Here is an 18,930-nt window from a genome sequence, read left to right on the forward strand (position 1 = left end):
ATGCCTGGACTCAGAAGGATAAAATGCATCTTTTAGTGAAGTTGGTTTTAACATTCTTTGTTTGCAAATACCACTTTTAGAAAGTAGATATTTGCTTGCCTAAACCTTCAAGCCTTCCTCTGCTAGGTTGTGTATTCCTTGTCTGGAGTTTGTGAGTGACAGGGCTGGGGGATTCCAAGAGACAGGATGAGTCAGTCCATTGGTGAATAGAGAGATCTGCATCTAGATGGGAGGGAGGAGTTGCACCTAAACCTTGAATAGGGCTGTGCCGGCCTTCCACAATGCTGGCTCCACCTCCTGGGGTGCGGCTGATGTCTCTGCCCTGCACACTGAAAGAAGAGGAGTCCTGTCAAGAAAGTGCTCCAGGGCTGTACTTGCCTTCCACAATGCTGGTTCCACCTCCTGTGGAGCGTCTGAAGTTTCTGCCCAACACTGTGAAAGGAAAGGAGAAGTCTGGTAAACAGAGTGCTTCAGAACTGGTTTGAACTGGGCACAGGCCCCTCTCCCCTCAGAGAACAAAGGATTTTGGGGTATAAATATTTGGACCCTGATCCCAAGAAATGATATCACTTTTGGACTACAAGAAGAAACCTCTGCTGAGGAGAGGAACCTGAAGAACCTGAGGAGAGACTATTCCTAAGCTGAAGTACTGCTTAGGGGATTGGCCTGCTGTGGTTGCCTTACTGCCAAAGAGAGGAGAAAGAACTTTGTGTACTTTGCTTTCAACTTGTGAAGTATCACCGAGGGCTTGGAAAAGAGCTTGCCTCCTGCTGAAGTCTCAGGGACAACATACTTCAACCCCCAGCTCCCCAGAGTTCTTTTGGAAGTGCCTGCTGCTGTTTTGGGCCTTCTGAGGGACTGCGGGTCGCAAGGAGCTGGAAGTGTGACTCAACGAAGAAGAAGCATGTCGCTGTCGCTGCTGCTGCCGTCGCACTTCTGAACAAGGGGGAGCCGCTGGAGTTGTCGCACTGCACCGCATCGAGAGAAGCATCTTGCAACAAAGAGAAAGCGTGTCCCCGTCACTGCTGCCTGCTGTCGCACTTCTGAATAAGGGTGTCACCGCTGGAGCTGTCGTATTGCACCGCATCGAGAGAACAGTCTCGCAACGAGTAAGAAGCGTGCAGTCATCGCTGTTTTGCCGTCGTACTTCTGCACAAGGGTGTCACCGCTGGAACTGTCGCATTGAACCGCATCGAGGAAAGCGCCTCGCATCCCCAAAGAAGCGCGTCACCGTCAGAGCTGCTGCCCGTGGCATTTCTGAACAAGGATGTCGCCGCTGTAGTTTTTGCATCGTGTGGAAGCTTCACGCAAACGTGGGAGAAGAGTGTCGCAGCTGAAGCTGTTGCCGTCGCACTTCTGAACAAGGGTGTCGCCGCTGCAGTCCACGTATCGAACTGAGAACTTCTCACATCCCCGGAGAAGTGTGCCACATCTGGAAGATCATCACGTCTTTATTTCTTTGCACCGAATCTTTGCCGCATTTCCCTCGCTGCGACATTGCTTGTCGTGGAAGCGCAACGCATCGTAAAGTACATTGACACACAGTGTTGCATCTTAAGAACTGAACTGAACTAAGCTAAAACTACCATCTTAATGTAACAGTATTGTGTATTTTTGTTGCTTATGGTCTTGTGGTAAATCTATATAGAGTATACTTATTTTTGATATAAAAGCTTGTGTAGTGTCCATCTGTAGTGTTGTCACTTGGTTACTGTATGTGGTCACAATTGCTTTACACACTGCCTCTGAGATAAGCCTGTCTGCTCGTGCCAAGCCACCAAGGGGGTGAGCAGGGGTTATTTAGGAGTGTAGTCCCCTTATCCTGACTAGAGGCAAGGGTCCCTATTTGTCACAAGTACCTACCCCCAAATCTAACATCGACCTATCCACTCTTCAACAGCTAATACTGTAGGTGGTGGTTTAGTTCCACCCCCTTTGCAATTTTCACACACAGGTCCCTACAAAACACCATTTCGAAAGCCTAACTACCAGCCTGTACCTCTTCAGTCACAAGGAAAGTATTTTTACAAAACCTGTATACCGGTTCCCAGACCACCCAGGGCCAATTTCCCTCCTGGACTAAATGTACAGAAGATAGCTACGATTTTGGCAACTTTTGAAGCCTTCCAGGCTGTCAGACAACTGTCAGGAGAGATAGGAAGAGTATGATAAATCTACACAATCCCCACTGTGTAGAGGGACCCGAGCAATTTATGATAAATGTGTCCAAGCTGGCAAAAGGCCAAAAGAAGAACATAGACTCACTCATAAATAAAGTAACCCATTGGATATGTACCAAAAGATACTGCCGGACTATAATGCGAGTGGACATTAGCTCAGCTCGAGGTAAATCAAAATTTAGACACTATAAAGCTAATTTTAAACAGACAGGCCTTGGTTGATGGGCTAATTAACTTGGAGGCAAGATCAAGTACAACTTCATTGTCTAGCATCCAGTTTAAGATGAAGATACCGGCTGTGGAAGGGGGAGTTCCATCAAGGGGACGTCTGAGAAAGCCCTTATAATAGCGAAGGATTCTACTGTCCCCCAGTGCTTGTTCTAAGCCGCCTGGGAAAGCATGACTTACCCATAATATGAACTTTGGCAATGAAAACATTGATCCACCTTCTACTAGTCCAATCCCTGTTCTTATTGCATACCCCACAATAGAACTGTCAATTGTATCTTGGAATATTGCAGGGCTGAGGAATACATTTGATGATCCCAAATGAACTGAGTTTATCAATCATTTAGATATTATTATGTTGCAGTAGACTTGGTCCTTGTCCGCAGTAGTAATAAATGGGTGCACTAAATATAGTGTAAAAAAACTTCCCTCGAGAGCGGAAAGGCCTGAAGGGGGAGAGTTTTAATTTGGGTGTGGGGTGCTAGGAACCTGTCTGTAAAACAAATTCCTTTGGACTGTCATGATATAATGGGGTTAATTGTGAAGGCAACTGAAGGTTTTTGTATCAAAATGTTTAATGTTTACAATTGACAAGGGAATTTTACACAATAAATCACCTACCCTGTTAAAACTATAGCATGCTGTTTTCATTGCTCTCCCACATGTCCCTTTGATTATATCTGGTGATTTCAATGTCTCATTCAAAGCAATTCCTAATATTGACTCCATTATGGAAATGGAGGATAGAGTCAGAGATGTCCAGAGATCAGATGCCGAGCTTTTAAAAAGATGGTCTGCCATGGCCCCACTGCTCAGTGTGATGTCACTTAAACGTCGCATTAGGGCCTGTAATGGCAGATCGAAAATCTGATCCCCATAGAGATTAAACATTCACAAGGGGTAGATCCAAGAGCAGGATTGATTATATTTTGGGGGATTCTGCGATCTGGCATACCATGCTTGACTTCAAGGTATGTAAGTAGGGTTATGGTGATCGCTACACTTTACATCTGTCTATAAAGTAAATACACCCGCCCCCCCCCACTATGATTGCATAGTAGATCATTCTAATACCACAGTAGTGCTGCTCAACTAAAGGAGAGCTGTCAGGTGGGGAAAACCTTGAACAGCTTTGAGGCTATGATAGCAATATATAATTCTTTTAACGTGGTAGTTGGACATTTTCTAGACAATCATGATACAGGAGGTTCATTTATTGAAGCACATCTTGATTAGTTTAGCACTCTCAATTTTATAATGCTATACTGAATCCAAATATGTGAACCCAGCCAATACCAATCCCTCATCATGGTTTAACTCTGAATGTAAGCAAGCGAATCATGCACTTTTAGTAGCTTTGAAGCTAGGGGAGACATCTCTGATTAGAGCTATAAGAGCTAAGAATGGTTGGGAGGATTTGCTCATAGCATCTAGATCTGGGACAGAAGATCCTTTTGACATATAGTAGCTAATTGTAACGTAAGAACTATTAACCATTTGCATCACCACATCTTGCCCCCATTTAGGAGCAACATTTCAGCACCTTGTATAATAATGCTCCGAATCCACAGCAAACTGGGAGCCCAATGGCATCATATACCAAGGTGGGTGGTAACTATCTACCACTGAGATTGACTCTAGAAGAGACAAGAATAGCTGTAAAACAACTTAAGCCAGGGAAGGCACCAAGGCCTGACAAAATTCCAGATGACTTTAATACCTCAGCGTAGGAAGTAACGGTTCCATACATAAATAAGCTTTCAAATCTGATTCTGGAAGGTGCAAACATCCCCGAGACATGGAGAGGGGTGGAAGTTATTTCAATATATAGGAAGATGAGTGGGAACAACCCCAAGAAATTATGGTCCCATAAGTCTAATTGATAATTTACAGGAGACATTTTGTCTCCAGGTTTTAGAAAAGCTTAAGGATTGGATAAATGCTGATAGTATGCTCTCCCCACCGCAAGCCAGTTTTAGGGAGAAGAATAGTACTGTTGAACAAATCTTCCTGTTCACCGTAATGCAGTGGAATTATCTTCAGCTATTCAAGGACCACCTTTATGCAGCATTTGTGGCCCTTAAAATAGCATTTGATTTGGTACCTAGGATACGCTATGGCAAGAGCTGGGGGGCAAATGGTGAAGGACCCATCTCTATTACATATAATAACTAGACGGCATGAATCAAAATATGCATAGGTGAGATGGGGCCCAAAAGTGGAATCAACAAAACATATTGCAATCAAGCATGGTGTCTGTCAGGGCTGTGTTAGCCCCGACTTTGTTTTCATTATGTATTATTGGTTCCTCCCGGGTTAACACCACATGTGGGGTACCCCCAGGGTCTTCCCTTTCGCCTCATCTGTTTAATGTATACATCTGTCCTCTGATTCATGCTCTTCAAGAAAGAGGAGTGAAGGTATATAATTATGCAGATGACATGCAGCTGACCTTCCCGCTTGATGATACAAATGACTTCAAGGGCTTATTTCAGCATTCTATGCTTTTCATCAAGGAGTGGATGACTCATCATTATCTCAAGCTAAACTCTGATAAAACAGAGATAATTATCTCTAACAACAGAATAGAACAGTGGACACCAGCACACTGGCCAGCTGCGCTGGGTACCCCATACCCAAAAATTCAGAGAAAAGTTCGGGAATCAAGATAAATGCTAATCTTTCCATGCAGGAACTGATTAGCCGGTTTCATCCACTTGCATGTATCAATTGAGGACTTTCAAGAAAATCAGGATTTTTTTCTCCAGGGAGACAAGCATAGCTTTTGCTTGCACTAATAATGTCCTGGTTGGATTATGCTAATTCCATTCATCTAGGACTCCCTGCCAACCAAACTCATAGGTTACAGCTCATCCAAAATCAAGCGACTAGACTGGTCTTTCAGCAACCGAGACACTGCCACACTAAACCATTGATAAAGCAGCTTCATTGGCTTCCTGTGATACAGCGGTCTATGTTCAAGACCGGCTGTATGATCTTTAACACACTTCACGAAACAGGCCCCAAGTTCATATCCACTAAGATCTCAAGATAATTGCCTACACGGAATCTTAGATCAGCTACAATGAACATGTTGACTACTCCAAGATTTAATGGAAAGAGAATCGGTGGCTCGCGCTTCTCGGTATTAGGCCCCACACTTTGGAATTCCCTTCCAATTGAAATCAGACTAACCTCAGAATACACCAGCTTTAGGGAAAAACTTAAAACATGGTTATTCACCCAAGCTTACTGTTAGAGCCCAGAGGAGAGCTCCCCTCTCCCCATAGCGCCATTAGACCGTTGGTATACGAGCGCTTTACAAATCCCATAAACATAAACATGATTCCCATAGATTATGTGGCAAGTCTATACTAGGCCTCTTATTTGCCAGTGATATCCAATTTATCTTGAGCACTCCTATGGGCTTGCAAAATCTTTTGAAACAATTCACGTTTTTTTGCAAAGAGGGGGGTCTTGAGGTTAACACCATCAAAAGAAAATAAATATGCTTCAACCCCCAACAGATCCGAAAGAGGTGGTTTTAGTATGGAAGGGATTTCCTTACTAAGTGAGGACACATTTGATTATTTGGGAATGTCAATTGATGAAACTAGTTATTCGGTAACTCACATGGGCAAAGTACTTGGTTCTTTTTTGCATGGAGCACACGCCATTCTGAAAAGATATAAAAGTACAACCCCAAGAAATGTTTCACCAGCCATCAAAATATATCACACCAAAATCCTGAGTGCGGCTCTGTGTGAGGCAGAGATCTGGGGGCATGTAGGAAAAAATGAGGTGACCATCAAAGGCATTTCTTTTCTTAGATCTTTGTTTAATTTACCACAGAATACCCCTTTTATCTCTTCACTCTTGAAAACGGCCTCAAGTGGATCGGTGATATAGCTGACCTTCAACCTCTGCCATTTTAGGTACACCAGGTGTCGCACACCAGAGTTTGAACCATACTGCAAAGAATTAACCGAAGTTATGGGTATTCCTAATTCTCAATCCATAAAGTGGCTTATCCACATTAAAAAAAACTTTCAGCGATAGGCATGAGCCAACTCTGGACTACTCCGTCCGCTATCACCACTAATGTGAAATCAGCTCTTAACGCAGCATACTGGTCAAATGTGAAAGAGCAGTACCATTTAAATGTTAGGCTGGGACCGCTAACATCTGCTTTAATTCAGTTTGAACCTAGCCCAGCATTTGAAACCTACCTGGATTAAATAAGAACTGGCAGGTGAGGACTCTACATATTAAACTTAAATTGTGCATACTCCAGATTGTATATTACACCAAAACTGGAATAACCATTCGATAGAAGCTTCTGTGTGTGGCATGTGCGGAGCATTCTGTGATGACATTAAACATTGTCTTTTTTTTTGCTTCCAGTGTAAATATCTCCGCTGGGAATGGATCAAGACTCTTTATAACAACCTGGGGCTTAGAAGGTATTTAATAGACTCGAGGATATTAAGAACAAATATAGATGGGCTCATTGTATTTGCCATGAGTAGATATCTCTATGTAGTTTGGATTATGAGAAAATTACTTGGCCACCCTTTATAATCATTCACAACTTTGTACTGTCTGGCAATCTGGTTGATTCAAGAAATCATGATTCCTGAGAGATGGGCATTGACCACTTACAATTGTTAAATGATTTCAGTAGCTAGCTTACTCGAATCCCCGATTTTATTTGTTTTTAATGTTGGTCTTTTTTAAGGAAATATGACTCTCCTGATTAGGTTTTTAGTGATGTAAAGTAGTAGTAAATAACTTTTATTCGGTTTCCAAATTTTAAAGGAACCACAAAAAGTACAGATAAGAATCAACATGCACAGTTTAAAAAAGAACGGGAGTTTGTTACAAAAAAATATAAAAGAATAAATAGCTGTAAGAATTATAAAATAGTAGAACTACAATTAATCATGTTTGCAACAAATTTTTAAACAATTTTTAAGAAACATGGCAATGCATTTAGCAATGAATACTGATTCTAAATATTGTAGTGCCATAAGGGCAGGACGGCATCTTCTCAAACCCAGGGATAACAATATTGGAGTAATCCAACGCTTGCGGGGTGATTCATTAAATTTGCAGAACAATATTACATGAATAGTGGACTGTTCAGAAATACCGTCACAAGGACACCGGGTAGATGGAGTTGACCAGTCTTGTTTCTTTGGAAATGTAACCAAACGAAAAAATATATTGAACCTGAACCGAGTCAACAGGTATTTTTTGTAAGTTGTCAGACAAAAGGTGAGATACGGTTGAATGCCCTGTGTACATTGAATAGTTAAGATTTGTCGATTTGAGACTATGTTAATTTCTTGGGCTGTACGCAATTCCCTTAAATGTGACAAACATAACACTTTAAAGTCTTTCTTGTAATAGTGGATAAAATGGAAGGTTCATTAAAATATGTAGAAAGGTCCAAATCCTTAAGAAAGTTGTGTACAAAGGACAGCCACGGGATATCTGACCAATTATCTAGGCCCAAACAGTCTGAAATTAATGCACGAGTTAAGCTACACTGCTCCGGTGACCATATGCGGTGCCATAGTAGTATTGGCTGAATTTTTATATAGTCGGCAATGTAGTCCATGCCCAGTTCGATATGGCAACCAAACGTTGGAGAACACTGCGGGACGGCCAACAAAAAATGAATAAAATTGTTCTCTACCCTCTGTAAGATGTCCACAGGTACATAGCCCCACACCCCAGCACAGCTACACTATGGCATTTTTCTTGATATATTTGCATAAGTTCTTTTGGAGGAGGCTTCCCTAATTTACGCGCAAAAGCAATAAGGGCAGAAGTAGCTCTCAAGAATAGAAGATGCCTACTACTAATGGCCTGTTTCCAAGAAGAATTATTATCAAATAAAATACCTAAGTATGGGTAGGGGTTAGTACAGTCCAACTTGGCTTCTTCAATGAATATCGGTTTTGTCTTGGCTATCTTTTTACCAAAATGCATAGTAAAACGTTTATTTGATATTAACCTTAAGGTCAAATGAGGCCATAAATTTGCAGTAGGAATTTAACAGAATCTGAAGTTGTATTGAGGTTCGCGCCATGATCACTGCGTCGTCTGCGTAGAGCAACGCAGGAATGGGACGAAGGGCGATAGCTGGTAAGTCCTGACTCCCCTCTAGCATAGCCTTCTCAAGACCATTTGTGTAAAGATTAAATAAGAAGGGAGCCAAGACACACCCCTGTCTGACTCCCTTAGTGACTGCGAAGGGGGGAGTAAGGTCACTGTTCACCCCAAATCTAACCCTGGCCGATGCTTCAGAATACAGCTCACGTAGGAAGGATATTATCGGGGGGTCTACGCCCAGTTCTATTAGGATTGACTACAGCCTTGAGTGTGAAACACAGTCAAAAGCTGCGGTCAAATCCACGTAAACTAAGTGGAGGTTACCCTTCTTAGCCCCTACATATTTCCCAATAAGAAGGGAGAGATTCAGCGCCTGCTCCACAGTGCCCAGGCCCTCCCGGAAGCCATATTGCAGGTCTGTCAAGATGTTATTGGCCTCAGACCAGACCCGCAATCTATCTAGGATCAGCCGACCAGCGACTTTACCAAGGGCCCCAGGAGGGAGATGGGCCTGTAACATGCAGGGTTGTTGCGATCTCCCTTGAAAATGGGCAGCAGGGTAGAGGTTGACCAAGATTTTATAAGGCCCCCTTTTAGAGCAGCTTCAATTACCCGGGTCAGTACCGGCGACCAGAGCTCCTGCATATGGGTGTAAATATCCAAAGGTACCCGTCTGGCCCAGGGGCCTTTCCAGACTTCGAGGATGACAGGGCATTAACTACTTCCTCATGACTGAAAGTTAATTCGATAGGGAAAGTTGGTGTGTAGGGAAACACTCCCTCCCCACTTTCGTCTGAGTACCGACTTTCAGTAGAGAATATTTTCGAGAAGTGAGAGGCCCATCCCTCGGCTGTGATTGCTAGTGAAGTACAGACAGCAATGTGGAAGCACAAGCACGTTATGTAACTGGAGTAATATTTTATAATAGTTTGCTCAACAACAATTTCTTTCTTTTGAAATTTTCATTTGTATGCTCACTATGTTTTATGAATGATGCTGATTATAAGTTCATTGCTCTAAAGGTTTAATGACAACCATAATAAACTATTTTGATGATGATGATGACTGTTATAAGGTGCTCCCAGGATGGTTATGTACAGACGTTTCGTCAGTCCACGAGGAATAAGCCACACACCTCTTCAAAGGTCTGTAGCTTATTGTTTAGATTGTAGATGACTCTTTTAGAGTATGCCATGTTGTAAATGCCATCCAGCCATGACTGGAAGGTGGAAATTTAGGTCATCTGGAATGGTGCAGGATCATTAATTTGGCCAACACTAGGGCGGCGGAGAGCCATCTAGTGACATGTTGGGTAATGGAGGGGAGGTTGGAAGTATTGTGTAGACGCACCAGTCGAAAGGTCAATTGTCTAGCCACCTGCATTTCCTTTCTCAGCTCAGATGGTCCCATATCTGCGCCCAGAAGGCCCTCAGTCATTTCCCCTTAGTATGTGCACAATATCTCAGTCCGCCACACTGCATCTCCAACAGCAGGAGTCCGTGCTGAGACAGGCTCTGTCTAACCTCGCCAGCGGATCAGTGACAGCAGTTGAGGATCTTAAAATAGTTATACTTGAGGAGTACCTCTTGTAGCCCTTATTATTGTAATCAGCCAGGAGAGTTTCCCAGTCATCATCCAACAATTGTGTGTTAAGGCATGTTTCCCACCAGACCCACAGTACTGTCCATTCGAGGAGGAGAAACAGCGGTCAATCAGTATGGCATATAATCCTGCAACAATCTTTCTGAAGTTTTCAAGTGTAGATGAATTGAAGAATGGGGGAACTTGTTAGGTAGATATTTTTTCTCCCCAGAGTGCGAGTAAGGGCATAGGATAATTGATTGTATCTCTCCAGCTGAGAAGAGGAGATGGCAAATACCCATCTCAAGTCGGGAAATATCTTCATGGAGCCACTGGAGGCAAGGTCATCAATATGATGAATGCCACGTGTTATCCAAGTGGACTAGTGAATTCCCCCCCCATTGTAATGAATGCATTGCACCACAATGGAGGGTGTACAGAATACAGCGAGGTCGCCTGGCATCTGTAGTATGTATTGTTCCAGCTACATCTAGGTGAGCACAGTCCTGGGTGTGGGTAGCATATAAGCTGAATGGGTCAGTTGTTGCACTAACCAGTAGCCCTACAAATGCGTGGAGGCTGCCCTTCTCTGTGGAGGAGTGTAGTTCGGTTTCGCTTAGTCTTGGTTTATCCAAACCCCATGAAAATTCTGTGATAGCATGCTGGACCTCTGGAGGCAGGATGGTGGTTTGTAGAGAAGTATCATGGCAAATATGTAGTTGGATTTGGGGAGAATATTTAACTTGATGACCTGAACTTTCACCCACAGGGACACATTCTGGGCGGACCATCTACCAAAGTCACATTCCATGTGATCTATGATCAGTTGTACATTGTCTAATACCATGTCTCACAAGCCCTGATTGATGTATGCCCCAAGATATTTCAGATTTGTCTAGGTATCGAGAGAGGCTCTCATAGTGGTGGACGTCAGGGATAGGGTTTTGCATTTGGACAAGTTTAATTTATATCAAGGAAACTGGGAGAAACAGTCATGTCGGGATATTAAAGTGGTTGCTGAATCCAAAAAGTGTGCCAGTGTCAAGAGAAGGTTGTCCACTTAGTAAAAGGTCTTGGCTTCTCCCACCGTCATGGTAATGCCCATGATGTTGTCATTGTCGTATGGACATCAGCAGAGGCTCTAATGCCAATAATAACAACAGCTGGGACAGAGGGTACCGTTGGCAAAGTAGAGGAACCCTTCGCATGCAACAGATGCAGTAGGGTCATGGTACATGCTTTTAGCAAGGGTGAGAAAGTCATGGTTTATGCCATCATCTCCATGGTGCAGAAAAAGTAGCTCCAATTGACACAGTCAAAGGCTTTTTTTGGAGTCCAGGGAGAGGAGGACCTTTTCATCAATATCATCCCTCACCTATCAAATTATGTGGGAGAGATTATGCATATGTGTGGTGGATGAGTGGCCCGGTACGAAGCCCACCTGTGTCGTATATATAAGAGGCTTAATGACTTTATTCAAATACGTCGCCAGAACCTAGACCAATATCTCTTGACATCCATATTTATCAGGGAGATCAGTCAGTAACTAGAGCATTCTAATGGGTCTTTCCCCAGTTTCAGGATCACAGAGATTCTAGTACTAAGGAATTCTGGAGAGAGGTGTCTGGTGTGAAGGGCCTCTTTATTGACCGAGATGAGTATTGGAATAGGGTGGAATTTGGTGGTTTAAAAAACTCTGCCAGATGGCCATTCTTTCTCTCCAGAAGCTTTCTCAGTGGGCATAGGTCCGATCACCAAGACAATTTCCTCGACTGAGATCGCTCCCTTTAAATGTGCGGATTATGTTGGGGTCAATTTCGGTAGCTAGAGGCGTTCATAAAATGAGGTTTCAGCCTCTTGGGTTGGGAGTGTCAGAGCAGTGTAGAGTATTTTTTAAAATATTTTTATTTGCATTTTCAACCAACAGAAACACAGCTGGCAAGTCACAAGTGACTACCCACATATCCTGGCTCCCCCCGCCCCCATCCATATTGACAACATCATAATTATCAGCACCACAAGATCCCAGCTCCGCCTGCAAGACATCTTTCCATAGTGCTCTTTCAGTGTCCAAAACTCCCCTCGGCCCGGGACCCGTAATCCGCCCCTGCCACCCTGCAACATAGCCCCGCTCAGTAGGACACTGAGTGTGTCAGTCCAATCCCAGACCCCCATCCAGACCATGGTACCTTCACCATTTTCCCCAAACTCTGCGACATTTCCGGCGACAGCCTCTTGCTTTATAGGTGAAGCAGTGTAGAGTATTGTACTTCTGGAGTTGTGCTAACATTCCTGTCAGGTGGGTTGTGAGGTGGCTATCTGGAGCACGAATGGTGGGGATTGCCCTAGAGGAGTCCTGTTGACAGAGTTGGTAGGCCAAAAACCGGCCCACCTTTTCACCCCATTCATAATGTCTATGTCTTATGCGGAATGGGTATTTCAATGCCGTTGATGGGCAAAGTGTGTTTAGTTGGTATTTAGCCAACATAATCTGTAGAAGGGGGTTAGGGGTCAGAAAGGAGGAGTAGACGGAGGTCAGGGACCTGAACTGAGTTTCCAGCTGGCACTTGGAGTCAGCAAGTTTTTGTTTGGCCAGGGCTGAGTCTATCTTTAACATGCCACGTATGAGGGCTTTTCCGGTCCCCCATAACATCTGTGCAGAGGTGACTGAATCTTGTTTATCCTCTGAATATCTCTCCACAAATTCAGCGAGGAACCGTTTAACCACTAGATCTTTGTATTAAGAGGTATTGAGGTGCAAAGGGCCTTGAGGGGGTTGTTACAGTCCCAGGTCTAGACGTAAGTCTCCGAGGTCATGGTCTGAGACCCCACAGGGGATAACAGTCACATCCGTCAGAGGTTGGGTCGCAAGAGGGGTACAGAGTAAGTAGTCAATGAATGTCCAAACATTGTGAGGGCATGAAGTGAAAATTTAGTCTCTCTCACTGAGTTGTTACAGTCTCCATTTGTCATGGAGAGCATAATCCTGCATCAAGTCTTGCAGGACACCCCAATCGCAGTTGTGATGTGTGTCTGGTCTACCCGATCTGTCTAAGATGGGGTCTCCTGTCACGTTCCAGACTCTGCCAATGATGATCCGAGAGGTGCCAAAGGCTTGAACTAGACTTCTGATTCAGGAGGTAAATCCAGTCTTAGCTGTCTGCGAGGCATACTCGGAGTCTATTATAACATTTCTCCCTTGTATGAGGAGTATAGTGAAAATGTTTCTTCCTTTGGTGTCTGTCCAAGTTTGGAGAAGCTTGCTTGGGAATTGTTTATGTATACATGTGGCAGCTCCACATTTTATAGGCAGCCAGACCTTGGCCTCGTGTCTGAGATGGAATGTTAGCATGCAGGATACGGCGTACCGTGTACCTTCTCAGTTTGTCGCTTTCTACCAGGGACCGGTGGGTTTCTTGAATAAGGGCGATGTCAGGTTTCTGTTGGCCCAGGAAGGTGAGAATTTTCTTCCGATTAATGAAGTGCATCAAGATATGAGTGCTGAGGGAGACTACTTTCAAGGATCTCTGTGATAGGTTGTGTATCATATTTCAGGACCGTGGCTGTAGTGTTGGATGTCAATTCGCAGCGGGGAGGCCAACTAGGAGATCAAGAGCTCTAAGCATGGGGGTCTGAAAGGGTCAAGTAAGTTAAGGGATACAAGGGAAGTGGGGTGTAACAGGGTGGGTGAGCATACAGTGATGTGGGGAATTAGAAGAGGACCACTAGTAGGGCCGATGAGGTTTGGGAGATCTGTGTAGGGAGCAGGGGCAGATCTTTGGACCATGTATCAGGCTCCGGTAGAACCTAGATTAAAACCTGTAAATGGGGTGCAGGAAGGGGTGCTAATACCTGAGGGAGCGGGCTGCCTGCTGATACAACTTCTAAAGAAGACCTCAAATCAAATGGTGAGACTTGGTTGGGTTACGCAGCGAAGGCTGGGGAAGCCCACCAAGGGTGATCAAAGTGGGGATGGCCATTAAATGTGGGATACAGAATGCTGGGGCTTGGAGAGTCCATATCATGGCCAGCAGTATCAGCATGAGTACGGTCCCCCCCCTTCCCACACCAACAATGTACAGTAAACAATATAAAATCAACAGTGAATCAATTCATTCGCCCCACTTTTATACAAACAGAATGAATAGAGAGGGAGGGAGGGTGAAGGAGGTCACAGGTGCAAAATTACTACAGATGTACATTACGGGATGGGCGCCAACAGGAATCCACACGGTAGAGTCTTCATCAGGTCTTGAGAAGTGACCTTGATTTGTTTCTCAATTGGGAGATCTCCCCAATGTGTTTGCCACTTTGTGACCACTCCTGCGTAACTGAGTCCCAGCGTTTCAGTTCATCCAGGTGAGTCCTCCCGGGTGTTGTCCTTTTGGCTTGTGGGTGAGGGATTCAGACTTAATAGTAGATAATGCAGTGCCCATAGTGGCATCCTCCAACGTATCCAGGAATTATTCCAGATCCGGTGGCTCATAGCATTCAGATCTTCTGCCTTGAAAGGTGAGGAGCAGAGTGGCAGGGCTTTCGAGGCCATGTTTAAGGCCCTTCTTCCTGAGCTGAGGGTGAAGAGCTAGAAACTTCATTGATTTAACATTTGTAGAGGTTGAGAAGTCTGCCACGAATATGATTTGAAAATTTTCAATACCGTAGGGCCTATGCTTCTTGGATTCCTAAAGAAACTTTGGCATATGCGGAGGAGTTTGGTGATCATGCAGACTTTGGTTGAACTTCTTTGTCGCCTCAATTGGGACACTTTTATTAAAGTACGATTTAGTCAAGATGGGGCAGGTACCTCCTGTATCAGTTTGTCTTGGGGTGTACGAAAAGGGTGCATTTTGCCCCATTCCTATTTTTACTCTACATCAACGGTTTAGAGACAGTTTTAGCCCTTAACAGAAAGGATATACCACAAATAGAGATCCGTAAAATCCTTCTCCTTTTATATTCATACGATGCTGTTCTCATTGCAGGCACAACAAATGAGTTTAAGACATTGCTGGGCCTCTTCGTCCCTGTCATGAACAATCTGGATCTTACTGTTAATATGTCACACTCTTTCACCATGGTCTGTGGCCCTTTAAAGGCCAAAACTAAAATACATAACTTTGGGGAAGTTAAGATTAACATGGTGAAGCACTTTAGTTACTTGATGATTCATTTAGATGAGGATTTGCAGTGGTGGGGACATTTGCTTAATCTGCGAGGTTTGCTGTTTAGAAGCTCGATAGAGGTAGTGTTTAAGTTTGCCTCCAGGCTTCGACATAAGATTGTGAGTTAATTTAGGCATATTTATAAATCTAAATTGGGTTTTCCAGCTGCATCAGCTGTGAATGTTGTTCACTGAGAGGAACAGGCAAGAGTCAGGAGGTCGTTGACGGATGGAAGGCGGTCTGTGCCAGACACCCCAGGTCTTCCCCCAGCATCAGCCAGCCCAAGGAGGAGAGCCTGGAAATGTCTGCAGGTTTCTGCTCTTAGGAGAATCCAGATGTCTCATAGACTCCAGAAGAGGACCAAAGAAGGAGAGTGCTATCCCACCAGCGAGGACTGGAGCACCTGACAGACGGGGGGATAGCCAGAGGCACAGACTAGGAGTTTGAGCCTACCCCGCTAACACCGAAGGAACCAAGAGTCCCCGCTTCATGCACTGCCCAGCCACGTCCCAGGAGTAAGGTGTCTTAGACTGGTACAGGAGTTTTTACTGGGGAAAAGGGAGGCGGGACACTCGTAACAGATGGAGGGTGGTTTAGGAGGCTAGGCCTCATTATTTAACCGCCAACCCAGCTTAAAAAGAGTTGTCTCCCTTATACTATTGTCACTGAGGCTTGTACACAGACTGTTCTCACTATCTATCACTTGCTGCATCCATTGAGAAACCGCTTGCAGGGAATTACAAATTAACATAAGGGCACTACCAGCCTATCAATAAAAGGCTGCTTGAGTCTTCAAGCAGTCTAGTAAAGTAAACTAGGCTCAGTATTTTCTTCACTTTTCATTAGTTTCTAAAGAAAGTCTGCTATGGTGTTGGTGCTGGGCCCCGTTATTCACATTTGGTGACCTTCACTGATGACCCCAAAATTCAGCTAGAAAGTACAACAAAGTTAGCTACAAACTTACCTCTGGCTTTTTCTTTCTTCGAGGGTGTGTCCTCACCGGGAGGTCCATAATCATTGTTCCCTAAAGAAGAAGAAAAAGTAACATTATTGGAGGAATCTTTGTTTCCTTACAAATAAAACCAAATCATACAAATAGAAAATGTGTTACATGTCTTAAGACCCACAACCCTCTAACACTCTCCAAACAGAAGATTCTAGAGCAGAGTGACAACAGGACACTAAAAGCAGTTTCTGAGAGTCTCTGTTAGCATGTGCTGCATAACTGCATAACCCAATGCAACAACAATCACTCAGCTACTCATTCACCATACTGCTCTAGGACCATGCTAAGGCGTAAACTAGCAGTGGGGAAGGTGAAGGAAAAGGCCATAGAGACGGGCCCAGTCACTCCCAGTTTTGGTACCCGCTCTGGTACTGCCTTAGATGCCTTTCTGACGTGGGCGGTCAACATGGTGTCAAAAGGGATAGAGCTGGCTGAGAAGTGACTGTCCTTGGACATATGGGAGCAGCAGAGTTTTATTACTGTGCAACTAAATTCTACACAACAAGTCGCAACGCAAGATGATTTGACAGGTTTGCACCTTGATTCAGTAGCCATGGCTACAACCCACTCAGGAGACCAACCCTCAGGGCCAGGAGCAGAGAGAGGGGAAGACAGACCCAGGTCCAGAAGTCACGCCCAACCTCTCTAAAAGTAAAGGCCTAAAGGAAAAAGAAGGGGAAGCCAGGTTCTGCCCAAGCTAATTGCATTAAACAGGGAGATGAATCTAACCAGAACATCCCAAATTCTAGCATCCAGCCACTCCCAGCTCCTGCCGTACCTGCTAGTTTGACACTCAAGGACCTAAATTGTGGTTTGGGGGGTTATGGACCAACTTAAAGATGTACGCACTCCTGCTATCGCTCCCATTCTGGCTAGTGTAACAGCTCTTGAGAGACTGATGAGGGATGTTGTTCCTGTGTTAAATCCTTCCTTTGTTCCTACACTACCTTCTTCCTCTCCCGGCTCAATAGTAAATCCTAGTGGCCAGAGCAATACCAATCCTGCTAGCATCCTAACTCACACCCATAGCTCAAAGATGCCCAACGAAACTTCTTCCTCAGAGAGGTCTGATGAAAAACCAGGTGAAAAAAACACACCTTGTCCATAAGCATCAGGAATTGGCCACTCGTGGTGCTAAAAACCCACCGAGCTCCCAGGACACAATTCGACCCGTCCCCTGTCCCTGGCCATCACAAGAGCCCTTATCTCTTCCACCGGTTTGTTACCCCCATGCCGCAGTACTAATAGGGGTGCCCCCCTCAGACAATTGGGAGGAGAATTTTTGGGACTCAAAAAACAAAGTATGTCACTGGCTTACTAAAAATACTGCTTTTTCTATTGCTGAACAAAAACATACCCTTATGATGAGGAGAGTGGAATGGGTAGGTCCCTCCTGCAAACTGATAGAAAGGGAGTGCATAGTACTTTAACGGCCAGAACCCCGAGCGGGTATGTCACTTGATTATTTCAGGCTGTAGGACCACCCCTATAGGCCTTCCTACTCATGTTTTCATCATTCCATTAGGTTATATTTACCACCCCAGATCTTTGGGAAGAAAGAGGTAAGATGTGAGTATTAGGAAGGGGAGCCTACACAACTCTAACTTTTAACAGATTTCATCCATTTATTGATAAGGCCCCGGGGGATTCGTTGGTAACTCTGGCTAAAGTAATATCAATATCCCAACACATATTTCATTTGAACCTTTATCATCTTTGGCAATGCAAGACTGATGGTGACACTATATGCCACACACTGGTGGCAGACAGTATTAATGAGGGTTAATGGAGTTGTACTAGTCCCATCCAGTCCAGCAGTCCCAATCTGCAACACAACAAATAAGGGGCCTAACCTCCTGCTTGGTGCACATTCCCTAGAAACTCTAGTGACAGGCGTACCTGGCCAACCGCCGAGGCCTGGTGCTCTAGATCCTTCTGCAACACCCTCTTGCCCTCCAGTGGACCTGCAAGTGGACATTCCTTGTACTGACCCTACGATCACTCCTACTGGTCTACTGAATATTATCTCATGGAACATTGTAGGTATCAAATTCAAAGTGATAGCTCCAGATTGGATAGGATATATAGAAAGTTTCCACATTAACATGTTCCATGAAACGTGGGCCATTGAACCCTTCCACAAACTGGGTTACACCACTTAATATGTTTAATTCCCTACCCTCCGCACATGGAAGGGCTTCTGGGGGTTAATTGATTTAGATAAAAATACATCCAAACATTTGCATTGTGAACCTGGACATTTCTTCGCCAGACTTTCTGGGTTCAAAAATCAATTTTTTACAAGGGGAGTTGCATATGCTTGTACAACCTGTATTGCAGGAATATAGAATCACCAACCATAGCTATCTTGCAATAGTCTGTTCTTTTAAATAACCTCAACAATCAGAACTCAACATACATTTTGAACCCATCTATTGCTACGACATGATCCTAGAAGAGGAAGATGAGAGCTGGGGAATACCATTTCTCAATTCTAAGCAGGTAGTCCCCAGTTCAGTTGTATGTTTTATACTGGCAAAGGGGCTGAGATCTTGCAATGGCAGGTTTCTATCTGATAAGCAGGGCCAGTTACTCTCAAAAATTGATTACGTTATAATCAAGGCTTCTATGCGGGGCATGTTGGTAGATTTTC

General features: G+C 44.2%; 1 protein-coding gene across 4 annotated transcripts in view; it reads right to left on the reverse strand.

Annotated features, from left to right (window-relative positions):
* The window catches only part of LOC144763292 (geranylgeranyl pyrophosphate synthase-like), a 181,620-nt gene that overhangs the window by 73,434 nt on the left and 89,256 nt on the right, over positions 1-18,930 (reverse strand). The window contains exon 1 of one of the 4 annotated variants that reach the window (XM_078648758.1): positions 16,236-16,280. The exons of the other annotated variants lie outside the window; for them this stretch is intronic. The gene's annotated coding sequence lies outside the window, so the exon portion shown is untranslated. Of the gene's footprint in view, positions 1-16,235; positions 16,281-18,930 lie in introns of those variants that run through there. 4 annotated transcript variants of the gene reach the window in all.

The sequence above is a fragment of the Lissotriton helveticus genome, chromosome 6 (genome assembly GCF_964261635.1).
Source record: "Lissotriton helveticus chromosome 6, aLisHel1.1, whole genome shotgun sequence".
Classification (NCBI taxonomy): domain Eukaryota; kingdom Metazoa; phylum Chordata; class Amphibia; order Caudata; family Salamandridae; genus Lissotriton; species Lissotriton helveticus.